This window comes from Lepidochelys olivacea (genome assembly GCF_965140295.1).
Source record: "Lepidochelys olivacea isolate rLepOli2 genome assembly, chromosome: 6".
In the NCBI taxonomy this organism is placed as follows: Eukaryota; Metazoa; Chordata; order Testudines; family Cheloniidae; genus Lepidochelys; species Lepidochelys olivacea.
In genome coordinates, this window is record NC_140416.1 from 21,889,147 (window position 1) to 21,900,193 (window position 11,047).

The window sequence follows — 11,047 nt, forward strand, 5'->3', positions numbered from 1 at the left end:
TTGTAGCCCTAACTTGGACTAGGGCTGGGTGGCCCTGAATCATGGAAACCCCTCTCTCTAAGTAGAGAAATTTTTTAGTTAATTTCCTGATTCTGCAAGGCACTCAGATGCCACGGGAATGGGTGAGGAATAAGATCCTAAAGAGAACAGAATGTTCTCCATCTCCAGCTAGCCACTGGCTGGCCCCAGCAAGCAGAAGAGCCTGCTTATTACTGACAGCTAATGGGGCTCCAGGTTTGATCCTCCAGCATAAATTAGAGCAGCCTTCAGGCTGCTCCAAACTATGCCAAGGACTGTTCCAGTAGCCTGTGTCAGCAGGACACAGACGCACCCTGGCCACCTTTCCTTTTCTTTGGTCACACACCCCTGTGCTGGGGCCAGGGTTGGGGGTTGGTATGGCAGCTTTTACAATGGCTCTGCACCATCTGGGTATCTCCCTATGAAGGAGGAATCTTTTAGGTACCTGATCCTGCATTGCACTGCCAGAGCAGTGCAGAACCGCCATAGCGCATTGGAAAATTGGAGCCATCATCTCTGAACTTGGTCCCAAAAGTGTAAGGGAGTTTAAGTGAGTCTAATTTACATGAACATCACATATTGCCTCTGATTTTGGCTCTTTGTTTCTTATGGAGAAAGACCTGCAGGGACAAGCAACCTGCTTGCCTTTGGGGAGGAGAGAACTGAAGACGTTAAAGTATTTGATTTATAGGAGAAGGAAATTAATCTTAAATTATCTGGATCTCCACTGAATGGCTAGCAGAGAGCTAAACAAATACCAACAGGGTGTGAAAAGCTGAGATAAATCATAATAGAGATTAATAGCCTGAACTTGACTAAAAAATCCATTGTCCACAGTCCTTAATAAATGTTCTGAGTTTAATGCTACTTACTATTGAACAAGCTGGAAAAAACTGAGACGATCATTCTGAAATTGATACAGCAAGTGGGGTGAGGCCTATAGTGGCAAATTGAATATAGTAAGCACATTTAATGAAATAAAGGGTAAAATAAATCAGCTGAGAAATGCCTGTAGAATGGACATGCAGCAAATTAAAGCCTCAGGCTTAAGGCACGATAGACTGGACTATACGAAAGGTGACATTTATAAATGGATGCAGGGTTCAGAATTCATCTCAGGGAGTGGACGTAGGGTGTTTAGGTCCAAGCTATAGGGGTAGTGGTTTCAGGTGGCACAGTGGCAATGGGACTGTCAGGGTCACTAGAGATGGGTGAATTTGTGTGCCTAATTTTAAATTCCTTTGTAAATGTTGGCCTTGAATGATCAACTTGGCTGTTACTGGGTTTTTGTTCTTTTGAGGAGGGTCTGACTAAAAGGAGCAGAGGGAGTGGAGAATAAAATATTGGTCAGTTTCCCAGCAGAGACAAAATCAGTGAAGCAGAATCTGGGCTGACTTTAACTGTAACTTGCTTTGTCTATACATATACACCAGTCCTGGAACAAAGGTGGTCAAACAACATGTACGTCAATCACTGCTTCCAGGAACTTCAGCCCAACATCATTGGCTGGTTCCTAGGAAGCAACTCTGCCTCAAGAATTGACTATTCAGAGACAAAGATAATGAGCAAGCTTTCCTGCGGCTTGCCCAGCACCCTCTCTCTTCAAGCTGCCCCTACACAGAACCTTGCATAACCAAAACCTAGTAACCGGACAGCATATCTTCCTAGTCAAAATTTGCTCACTGTGCTAAGTAAGGGAAAGGAACTTAGAATTCTAAATATATGAGCACCACCATCTGCCATAACAATACTTACTGAAAAAAGAAGGTGAAAGATGGAGTGAAGAGCTGGGCAGTGTGAGAAAAGCCACAGAGGGTTCAATTCAATGTTATCCCATGGCCCTGTTGGGTCCAGGTGAAAACACCCTGTCACTGTGGGCCTCTATGCCAGGTGAGACATGCTGGAGTGGGGAGGCGATGGGCATTCCAGGGTGTGACCAGGAACGGGGTGTGTTTGAGGTGTTCACTGTTATTCCTCAATAGTTCTGTGGATACTGGCTGGGGGAGCTGAGGTCTTACTTTGTAGAACTGGCACATTTGCTTCAGCTTGTGGACAAGCACTGAACTGGAGAAGGACAGGGCCTCCTTACCCTTTACTCAGTCTGGACCTGTTTCCTTGTGAAGTAGCTTGTATGAAGCCTGTGGTTCTGAGGCTTCACACAATTGTCTGGCATTTTCCATGGATCTTTAAAAGTGAGGGGCATCTGCGTGAGAACAGAAGGGAGCTGGTGCTGCCACCAGGATCAGACGGTCTTCATCCAAGAGTTCCGAAGGAACTCAAATATGAAATTGCAGAACTACTAACTGTGGTTTGTAATCTATCGCTTGTACCAGATGACGGGAGGTTAGCTAATATAGTGCCAAATTTTTAAAAAGGCTCCAGAGGTGACCCTGGTGATTGCAGGCTGGTAAGTCTAACTTCAGTGCCAGGCAAATTGGTTGAAACTATAGTAAAGAACAGAATTATCAGATGCCTAGATGAACACAATATGTTCGGGAAGAGTCAACGTGGCTTTTGTAAAGGGAAATCATGCCTCACCAATCTATTAGAATTCTTTGAGGGAGTCAACAAGCATGTGCACAAGGGTGATCCAATGGATATAGTGTAGAACTTTCAGAAAGACTTTGATAGGGTCCCTCACCAAAGGTTCTTAAGCAAAATAAGCAGTCATGAGATAAGAGGGAAGGTATTGTAATGGATAACAGATCCATGGTTAAAAGATAGGAAACAGAGGGTAGGAATAAATGGTCAGTTTTACAGTAGCAAGAGGCAAATATCTTTGTACTGGGACCAATGCTGTTCAACATATTCATAAATGATCTGGAAATATGGATGAACAGTGAGGTGTCAATGTTTGCACATGATACAAAGTTACTCAAGATAGTTAATTCCAGAGCTGTCTGTGAAGAGTTACAAAGTGATCTCACAAAACTGGGTGACTTGGCAACAAAATAGTGGATGAAATTCAGTGTTGATTAAGTGCAAGTAGTGCACCTTGAAAAACATAATCAAACAACTGTACATACAAAATGATGGGGTTTAAATTAGCTGTTACCATTGAAAAAAGAGATCTTGGAGTCGTCGTGGATAGTTCTCGAAAACATCTGTTCAGTGTGCAGCAGCAGTCAAAAAAGCGAACAGAATGTTAGGGACCATTAGGAAAGGGATAGATAATAAGACAGAAAATATCATAATGCAACTATATAAAATCCATGGTACACCCACGCCTTGAATACTGTTTGCCGTTATGGTTGCTCCATCTCAAAAAAGGATATATTAGAATTTTTAAAAGTACAAGAAGGGCAAGAAATTGATTAGGGGTATGAAACAGCTTCCATATGAGGAGGGATTAAAAATTCTGAGACTGTTCATCTTAGAAAAGAGATGACTAAAGGGGGGATATGATAGAGGTCTATCAAATCATGAATAGTGTGGAGGAAGTGTTATTTACCCCTTTACATAACAAATGAACCAGAGATCACCCAGTGAAATAAATAGGCAACAGGTTTAAAACAAACATAAGGAAGTACTTCTTCACACAATGCACAGTCAACCTGTGGAACTCCTTGCCAGAGGATGTTGTGAAGGCCAAAAATATAACTGGGTTTCAAAAAGAATTAGATAAGTTTGTGGAGGATAGGTCCATCAATAGCTATTAGCCAAGATGGCCAATGATGTAACCCCATGCTCTGGATGTCCCTAAATCTCTGACTGCCGAAGCTGGGACTGGATGACAGGGGATGGACAACTTGGTAATTGCTCAGTTCATTCCCTTGGAAGCATCTAGCATCTGCCACTATCAGAAGACAGGATACTGGGCTAAATGGACCATTGGTCTGACCCACTATGGCCATTCTTATATAGGGAGGAGAGGGAGTTCTCTATACAAGGTAAACCCAAGGCGGGGGAACTGAGCCATTTAACTATGACAGAAGAATTCAGCATCATCTCTGGCAAGAGGTCAAACCACCTACCCTTTAATTTTTAATGCAGTTTTGAAGGATTTTTCTCTTCCTCTGTATTTTGATGCTGTTTTTCACCTGGCTTTAAGAATCTCTCAGTGTATTGTCCTTATGTTCTGGCTAGGTTCTTTTTGCTCCTGCCTGCTGCTGCTTGGAGCATGGCTCAGGGAGCTCGTCTTCATCTGATTTCTTCTCCCTGAACACAAAGAAAAGGCCTCTTGCTGTGATGGAAGGATCCACCAGCCTGAATGAAGCCACGGTAGATAGTATCTTGGTAAGGGGAAGGAGGATAGCCTGGTGGTTCAAGTAGCAGTTTGGTAACAAGAAGGGCTAAGTTCTTATCCTGGCTTGGCCTTAGACCCTTTGTATGACCTTGGGTTAGTCATTTGATTTCTCTGTGCCTCAGTTCATAGAATCATAGAATCATAGAATATCAGGGTTGGAAGGGACCCCAGAAGGTCATCTAGTCCAACCCCCTGCTCGAAGCAGGACCAATTCCCAGTTAAATCATCCCAGCCAGGGCTTTGTCAAGCCTGACCTTAAAAACCTCTAAGGAAGGAGATTCTACCACCTCCCTAGGTAACGCATTCCAGTGTTTCACCACCCTCTTAGTGAAAAAGTTTTTCCTAATATCCAATCTAAACCTCCCCCACTGCAACTTGAGACCATTACTCCTCGTTCTGTCATCTGCTACCATTGAGAACAGTCTAGAGCCATCCTCTTTGGAACCCCCTTTCAGGTAGTTGAAAGCAGCTATCAAATCCCCCCTCATTCTTCTCTTCTGCAGGCTAAACAATCCCAGCTCCCTCAGCCTCTCCTCATAACTCATGTGTTCCAGTCCCCTAATCATTTTTGTTGCCCTTCGCTGGACTCTCTCCAATTTATCCACATCCTTCTTGAAGTGTGGGGCCCAAAACTGGACACAGTACTCCAGATGAAGCCTCACCAATGTCGAATAGAGGGGAACGATCACGTCCCTCGATCTGCTCGCTATGCCCCTACTTATACATCCCAAAATGCCATTGGCCTTCTTGGCAACAAGGGCACACTGCTGACTCATATCCAGCTTCTCGTCCACTGTCACCCCTAGGTCCTTTTCCGCAGAACTGCTGCCTAGCCATTCGGTCCCTAGTCTGTAGCGGTGCATTGGATTCTTCCGTCCTAAGTGCAGGACCCTGCACTTATCCTTATTGAACCTCATCAGATTTCTTTTGGCCCAATCCTCCAATTTGTCTAGGTCCTTCTGTATCCTATCCCTCCCCTCCAGCGTATCTACTCCTCCTCCCAGTTTAGTATCATCCGCAAATTTGCTGAGAGTGCAATCCACACCATCCTCCAGATCATTTATGAAGATATTGAACAAAACCGGCCCCAGGACCAACCCTTGGGGCACTCCACTTGATACCGGCTGCCACTTTTACAGTTCCCCATCTGTAAAACAGGAATGTTAATCCTTCCTTTCTAACATTCAAAAATATCTTTCTAGTACTTGGAGATTCCCCAGACAGAAGACAGTACACTATTGTTACTCTTAGTTAAATGGTAGGGAAAGAAATGTTCTTCTCCAGCTTTTAGAAAGGCACCTCAAACTCTCTCTGGCCAATTTCTAAGGCCTCTGTCCCTGTGATTTCTACCTGCCATTGTATATTAGTGCTAAACCATGCAGTCACAGAGTCAAAATAACAGAATTAAACTACACAAAAACAGCTATCTTGAAATGAGCCTTTTAAATTCTGATGAACAGAAGGATGCTCAGCCAATGTGCCACTTTGCTTGTTGCATGTCACACACCCACTGGTCACAGACATTTTTTTTATGAGCTCAACCCTGGAGAAATTCAAGCAGCTTGAGAGCGCTTTGGAGTCCCAGCCTGCAAGCTACACATGAAACAGTGTGAGGAAACAGATGGTGTTCTCCAGGGAGTAACAAATCCCATCTCTGACCTCTGCAATAGAACAGGCTTTACTACACAAAGGGAGAAATCGGCATTGTTCTGTCTAATCCGCCACACAGCAAAGGGAGGCAATATAAGGGCTCCATGTGCTGAAATCTTAATTTGTACCCCGCTGCCCGATAGCTTCTATAGGCCTTGTGACAACCAGGGAATACACAATGTGTAGAACTCCTTCTGGGCCTGCCTGGGGCTCTTGCAGGGGGTGAATATATTGTGTTGGGGTAGTGTTGCAGAGCTTTCTCTGCACATGGCAGGAAGGGCCTCCTACAGGAGGGAGTACTAAGGGAGGGAAGGAGAATGCAGGGCAATCCCTGACACTTTATCCCGGAATTACTGGGAATTTTGCCATGGATTTCAGTGGGAGCAGGAGGAGGCCTATGAAGAGAAGACCAGCAGATTGCACAGAGCTCACTGGATGAACAGAGCCAAAGTGGCAGGTGGAAGGTAATTCTGTTAATGTGGGCCACGCAAAGGCAATCAAAGAAGGCAGTTATGGTTCCCCCTGTGTTTAAAGTGCCTCAGAAGGATTGGTGCAAGTTTCCTGAGCTCTGACACCAGTGGAGCTATCCCCTTTGGGGAGAGAGAGTCAAATAATTTGAAAATGCTAGAAAACTGTGTGTTCTCCATAGGATTTAAAGCAGGGTTAAGGGTCTGAGCTATGAATGTTCAGGTCTAAGGGAAATATTCCTTCGAGAAATCTCTGTGTTAATCTCACTGAAAAACCTGCACTGAGAAATTAGCTTAATGCTAAACTCAGTGGGGAATTGCTACACAGAAACCAACACCAGAGAAACACTGATAAGTAAGGATATGATTCTGTCACAGATTCTGTGACTTTCTGGGACCTCTGTGACTTCTTCTGGGGCAGGGCTGGAGCAGCTGTCAGCCCCGGGCCACCAGAGCAGGGCTGAAGCAGTGGCTAGGGTGGGTCAGCACCGCTGGGGCTGAAGTAGCAGTGGTCAGCCCCTGACGCAGGAGCAGTGGCGGGGCTAGAGCAGCTGCCAGCAGTCCGCTCTGGTGCTCTCAGAGCAGAAGCAGCGGTCCCTGGGCTGCTGGAACAGCGGCCAGCCTTGGGACCGCCGGAACACTTGACTGGCAGTCAGCCCTGGGCCCCCGGAGCAGCTGCTGGGCAGAATCTTAACCTTACTGGTAAGAAATATAAGCTCTTTTGGGCAGGGAGGATCTTTTTGTCTTGTGTTTGTACAGTACCTAACACAGTGGAGCCCTGGTTCATGGCTGGGGCTCCCAGGCAGTACTGTAACACAGATAATAAATATTCCCAGTATTTGAAATCATTGATGCTGGCACCAAGCTGTGAGCAGTTCATAGCCTGGAGAGTGACATTTTAGAGCTAACAGATGCAAGGGACTCTTCTAATGCATTAGTGAGCCAAGTATAGTACAGAGAGTTGCTGTATAAATGTGCATTACACAGTTCTGCCGTTGCACTGCAGTTATCTATTGCTGTTCTAGTCCCCCTCCCCAAGTTTTGTCAATACCACTCAGTCCCAGCCTGCAGCAGCCAGTTATTCCAGCCCTGGCCGTCTCTTGACTAGAATCTATAGGTCGTGCCAGACTCTGTGGTTTTTGCAAAGTGACCTAACCTCCACTCGGGACGTGGACGAGACCAAATCCTTCCATTTGTTCCTCAACTAGATTTGATGCTGTGTCTCTGCAAGTTAAAAGCTGATAGCTAATGCACTGACCCGCTGTGTCATCCCTGTTGGAGCTGTCAGGTTCTAACCCCTAATGACCTCCTTAGCCTTATCACAAACCTATTTCATGAGAGCCTTAGGTTAGATGAGAGCAGATAATGGAGACCACAGTGTATTCCGCCCCTCCCTCTGCTGCGACTCCCATTCCAGGGAGTTCTATTCCCAGAGTCATGGGTGAGACTGTTTTCTCTCTCCTTCCTCCCCGACCCTGGCCCTTGGTTTTTCTAGCTATGGGTGGGGGTGGAGACAGCTGCCAGAAAGAATCAAAGTAGGGACTCTCCAGAAGAGGAAGGAACCTCAATTGAGGGTCAGCAGGGTTCTCTCTGAATATATGTGCCCCCCACTTTGTTATAGAGTTGTCTCTGGTATAACAGCTTCATTTAGAGGCAAGGCTCTCAGGGCTCCATTAAACCCTGTCAAAAGCTTCTCACTACATCTGCTTATAATGCTCCCACCCAGCATGCCGAGCCAGTGAGAATACTGTTCTAAAGAGAGGGAGGCTGCAGGTCTGCTTGCAAAGCGACCCCCACTGGGGCACAGAGTGCAGGAGTTGCCTCCCCTCTGCAGAGCTGGAAGCGTGGAAGGGCCCCAGCCAGAAAGTACAGGGCTGAGGGCCAGATGTCAAAGCAAGGTCCTCCTTGTAGCCCCACCCAAACTGTGATTGCCTAAACGTCTTCCCCTACCCACCGGCCTGCTTCCTTCCCCCGTGGGCTCACTCCCCCATTAGATTTATTCACCTCCTCTCCCAACACACACATTCCGAAGCTTCTATTTCAGCCTCGGCCAGAGATCGGACTCTCTCACCTGTTGTTCAAATTCCCCTTTGCACGTTGCACCCCCTGATGAGCTACCCACTCCCACCCATGCTGAGAGCCAGATGCATGCCTGCATTCATCCAGGTACCACGGCGAACAGTCCGCCAGACATAGTCATTGCCCCCTGATTCTCATTTCCTAATTCCTGTGCTTGGGGGACAGGCGGGCATAGCGAAGGTGGCGTTAATCTATCTCGGAGTTGCTTGTATTCTGGAGAAACAGAGCAGAACTGGAGTGTAGGGGACTCCAGCCACACCCTTGACCTGCCCCTGAGACTAGAGACTGGTAGAAAGACTTTGTCTATGTTAGCATTAGTAGAACCCAGACCTGGGCCCACTGACTGCAGTAGGGGTTTGCTGCTGTAAATCCAGAGGCACGGAGAATGGATTCCAGCCCTTACTCTGGTAAAGTGAGATGCTTTAAAAGTAAAGTTTGCTGTAACCTGCTCTGCACATTCCTTCCCTCCCCTGCCATCTGCAGCTAAGCCATCCTAGGGGCACTTATTGCTCATAGATCGTGAGACACTGGGAACTGTCTTTTCTCAGTTATACCACGCCACCCTCTTTCCAGCAAGGAGCCTGTGAAGCACTCAGCTGCTTCTCTGGATCCTAGGCTGTGACGTGTGGCTCCATCGAGATAGCAGTATCCAGGATACCCAGAACCAGCAGAGCCAGCCAATCACAGCCTCTGAGAAGCGAGTTCCACAGAGGAGCAGACCCTTCATAACTGATTGAGCCATGCCTGTTCGTTTCAAGGAAACCAGTGGCATTGAAGTTAGCCGGGAGTGTTAAGAGGAAGAGACAGAACAGCTGAGCGCCAGTTGCTGGTGATGCCATGTAGCACTGCTTGATTTGCAAGGGCACACAAGGTAAGTAATTCTGTAAACTTTGTTTCAGCAGCTCTTGCTCGGTGAAAAGGAGAAACATCGGCAGGATCCCTCTCTGTACTTTATGGCCCTGGCTGCTGTAGCATCTGAATGCCTCATAGTTAGGACTGCAGGTTTGTCATGGTGCGGAAAAAGTCAGGGATATCATGATTTCTCGGATTGTCCATGACTTCCAGCAGGAAGGCTCTAGGGGGCTTGCTGGCTTGGTGTGGAGAGGAGGACTAGGGGCTGGGTTGCGTGGGAGCCTGCCCCCACAGCTGTGGCTCCTTGGTCCCACTGTCTGGGCCTGGCTCCCTGCCCTGGGTTGCGATCTGGCGCATGGGGATCACAGCACCACCCACTCAAATTTGGTGCTACGGCCCCCCTATCATGACAGAGGGGCCATAGGTCCACACCTGAGCAGTGCTACAACCCTGTGCACCAGGTTGCAACATACAAAGGGAGGAGCCTTGGCCCAGCTCTGCAGGACACAGGAGCTGCTCCTGCCTGTGTCTGGGGTGAGTGTGGAGCAGACTTGCTCTTCACCCCCCATATTGTGTCCCTGGAGTCTCCCCTCCTCATCATGCCAGGATAAGGTTGTGCTGCCAGGGTGAATGGTGCTACTGTGGGTGGTTGGTGCCCCCTCATTTGTCAAGACACTTTTTATAAAAAAATCACGGAGCAGCTGCTAAACCCATGACTTTTACTACATTTACCATGACTGCGCCGTGATTTTTGATTAAAAAATGCTGTGACAAATCTGCAGTCCAACTCAGAATCGTTAATGGATTTTATCGTTATCCAGTGAGGAATTATCCCCATTTTACAGACGGGGAACTGAAGCACAGGGTAGATCAAGTGAATTGCCCAAAGTCACACAGCAGGTCAATGGCAGAGCCAGGAACTGAATCCTGGTCTCCTGAGCCTTGTTCACTAGGTCACCCTTCATACCCCAGAGCTCCACTTGGTTAAAGCAAGCTAGCCAATAGGCTTTGCAGCTGTATTAGCAATGTAAGCAGAGTAGCATTTCAAAATACTGATGTCAGAGAGAGAGGGACTGAATGTGCTAAGTGTACTGTGGACTGGCCAGAGAAAGCTGGTGGAATTCTGCAATGTCCTGATCTAATGCTTCTTTACAAGGGACAATTTGATCTGGTGTGAGATGTCAAGAGGTTCTGGGCTTTGTTCAGGAAGGGACACTTTAACCATGACTAGCCTCAAGGGAAAACTTGATCACTACCCAGCTGGACACTGCTTGATATTCTTATAGCTGCAGAGAGACCTTGGAACTAAGGAAAATTACTAGCTGCAGATTTCATTAGAACATGTTCACCCATACCCCGGAGAGCAAACTGTGAAAGATGCATCTGCAACTTGGAGTTCATGAAAGATGGAAGTGCCCAGCACTTTGTCAGTTTTCACCCTGACTGAGAGAAGATGATGAGGGCATCCCAAAGTTCTGTGGCTAAATGTTGAAACTGGCTGTACAATCCCTGTGTGCTGGCTACAATGATACCTTGGTACTTTGAGCTCAGCAGAACAGTATTTGCTTTCAGTTGTACAGACAGCTGCATTGGACATGCATATTGATTTGACATTTATTAAAGCACACTGAGTGTGATCAGTTTTGCAAGGAAACATTATTATCCTTTCCAAAAATTTAAATACCTGATTGGCTTATGGAAATCCAAGAGGACATTGGAATAGGGCGGACAGGCT